The sequence below is a fragment of the Colobus angolensis genome, unplaced genomic scaffold (genome assembly GCF_000951035.1).
Source record: "Colobus angolensis palliatus isolate OR3802 unplaced genomic scaffold, Cang.pa_1.0 Scaffold35, whole genome shotgun sequence".
In the NCBI taxonomy this organism is placed as follows: domain Eukaryota; kingdom Metazoa; phylum Chordata; class Mammalia; order Primates; family Cercopithecidae; genus Colobus; species Colobus angolensis.
In genome coordinates, this window is record NW_012116821.1 from 7438280 (window position 1) to 7441531 (window position 3252).

Here is a 3252-nt window from a genome sequence, read left to right on the forward strand (position 1 = left end):
AACGCAACAAAAGCAAAAATTGACAAATGGCATCTAATTAAATTTAACAGCTTCTTCACAGCAAAAGAAACTATCAACCTACAGAATTGGAGAAAATATTTGCAAACTATGCATCTGTCAAAGGTTTAATATCCAGGACATATAAGGAACTTAAACAAATTTACAAGAGAAAACAACTCCACCAAAAAGTGGGCAAAGGGCCAGGTGCAGTGGCTCATGCCTGTAATCCCAGTACTTTGAGAGGCTGAGGTGGGTGGATCACCTCAGGTCAGGCGTTCGAGACCAGCCTGAGCAACATGGAGAAACCCTGTCTCTACTAAAAATACAAAAAATCAGCTGGGTGTGGTGGTGCATGCCTGTAATCCCAGCTACTTGGGAGGCTGAGGCAGGAGAATCACTTGAACCTGGGAGGCAGAGGTTACAGTGAGCTGAGATCACCCCATTGCACTCCAGCCTGGGCAACAAGAACGAAACTCTGTCTCCAAAAAAAAAAAAAGTGGGCAAAGGACATGAACACTTTTCAAAAGAAGGCACACATGTGGCCAACAAGCATATGAAAAAAAGTTCAATATCACAGATCATTAGAGCAATACAAATCAAAACTACAATGAGATACCATCTCATACCGGTCAGAATGGTTATTATTAAAAAGTCAAAAAGTAACAGTTGCTGGTAAGGTTGCAGAAAAAAGAGAACACTCATACACTGTTGGCATGAGTATAAACTAGTTCAATCATTGTGTAGAGCAGTACAGTGATTCCTCAATGAGCTAAAAGCAGAACTACCATTTAACCCAGCAATCCTATTACTGGGTATATACCCAGAGGAAAATAAATCATTCTACCATAAAGATACATGCACACTAATGTTCATTGCAGCACTATTCACAATAGCAAAGACATGAAATCAACCTAAATGCCCATCATTGACAGACTGGATAAAGAAAACGTGGTACCTATACACCATGGAATACTATACAGCTATAAAAAAGAATGAGATCATGTCTTGTGCGTGAACATGGATGGACCTGGAGGCTATTAGCTCAGCAAACTAGCGCAGGAAAAGAAAAGCAAATGCCACATGTTCTCACTTATAAGTGGGAGCTAAATGATGAGAACTTACGAACACAAAGAAGAAAACAACAGATGTTGGGGTCTACTTGAGGGTGGAGGGTGCGAGGAGGGAGTGGAGCAGCAAAGATAACTCTTTTAACTATTGGATACTGGGTTTAATTCCTGGGTGATGAAATAATCTGTAACACAAACCCCTGTGACATGAGTTTACCTATGTAACAAACCTTCACATGTACCCCTGAACCTAAAATAAAAGTTAAAAAAAAAGAAGATTCAGGGCAAGCATTTGACAAAACTTAATACCCATTAATAAGAAAAACATCATTAATCTTCTAAAGGGTAGTTATGAAAACCTACAACAAATATTATTTTCAACTAGTAAAACCATGAAAATATTTCCTTTAAAGTCAGAAGAAAGACAACAGGCCCAACACTCACAATGTTGTACTGAACTCCTAAACGATGTACTAAAGAAGAGATGAGGATGGGGACAGAGTTACAGTAATTGAAAAAAAATTTATATGCAGATAATTTGCATAGAAAATCCAAGAGCATCTATAGACAAACTCCTAGTCTTAATGTTCATCAAGATTCTTGGATATCCTTCCTGTAGGAGACAGCTAAAATATATAAATAAATAAGTAAATATTTTTAAAGAGATATCAATATAAAATAATAAGTTCATAAGGAAGGGAAAAGAACAAGAAGAGTTTGGGTTCTTTTTTCTTTTGTCTTTTTCTTTTTTTTTTTTTTTAGATAGGGTCTTGCTCTGTTGCCCAGGCTGGAGTGCAAGTGGCACTATCTTGGCTTACTGCAACATCCACCTTCCAGACTCAAGCAATCCTCCCACCTCAGCCTCTCAAGTGGCTGGGACTACAGTCACACACCATCATGCCTGGCTAATTTTTTGGCAGGGGTTGGGGGGGGTGGCGCTAGAGATGGGGTTTCGCCATGTTGCCCAGGCTGGTCCCAGATTATTGGACTCAACTGATCCCCCACTTTGGCCTCCCAAAGTTCTGGGATTACAGGTATGAGCCACTGTGCCTGACCAAGAGTTTGGATCTTAAGGGAGAAAAAGAGTGAGAGATTTGAAGGCCAGGCAGGGTATCCAGAACAAAGCTCAGGGAAGTGCAGTAGAAAAAGATCAGATCTGGAGGGAAGGAGGGGGCTGGGGCTGAAGTACCACCTGTTGGGTACTATGCTTACTGCCCGGGTAACAAGATTGTTGAGACCCCAATCCTCCACGTCATACAATTTACCCACATAACAAACCTGTGTACTATTTAATCTACAATTCAAGTTGACATTCGTTTAAAAAAATCAGATTTGGACTCACATCCTCATACAGGGGTCCTGGGGTCAAGCACCAATTCAGTCTTCAGGAAAGTTTGCTTTTCTTTACTACAATGTTATAGTTCAAGAAAAGACCCAGGCTCCCGAGAAGAATCATTATGTAAAAACACTGTCAAAGAGCAGCACGGGAGGAAACAGAAATGCATAAAGACAGCTCTGACACTTAACAACATCTTGCTTTGAGGCAACCTGGATTCAAATGATCATTATTTCTGGAAGAAATAAAGTAAGTGTAGACACGACCAGTGAAAGCCTGAGCCAAAGTTCAAATAGCTGAAATAGAATAACCTTCTATTACAAAGTCAGATCAGACTTTCTAAGCATTGATCCCCTTCTTTGAGTTAAAACTCTTGTTTATTTCCTAGCAAACTGGAACATTTGCTGTGTTTTGTATACAGTTTTTTTAATCTCAAATAAACGGAGAGGAAGATTAAACACACATACGGAGCTCACCACTCACCAAAGAACTAAAACGACTTAATAACCAATGAGTTTAGAATCACAATAGAATCACATAGACAATGGAGTCATTTGTTTGAATTGTTCATTTTTAACTTGGACCACTAGATTTACCCTTTCTGGCAGGTGAAGTAAAAAGAAGAAAAAGGATTTCTTGCCAGTCACATAAGCAAATATTAAAGATAACCCAAAATCTAAGCATTAGCATTTTTGTTTTGTTTTGTTTTGTTTTGAGACGGAGTCTCGCTCTGCCGCCCAGGCTGGAGCGCAGTGGCGCCATCTCGGCTCACTGCAAGCTCCGCCTCCCGGGTTCACGCCATTCTCCTGCCTCAGCCTCCCAAGTAGCTGGGACTACAGACGCCCGCCA

General features: G+C 40.3%; 1 protein-coding gene across 2 annotated transcripts in view; it reads right to left on the bottom strand.

Moving 5' to 3' along the window:
• Positions 1 to 3252, bottom strand: part of ARMC2 (armadillo repeat containing 2) — a 130295-nt gene that overhangs the window by 44698 nt on the left and 82345 nt on the right. The window lies entirely within an intron of this gene.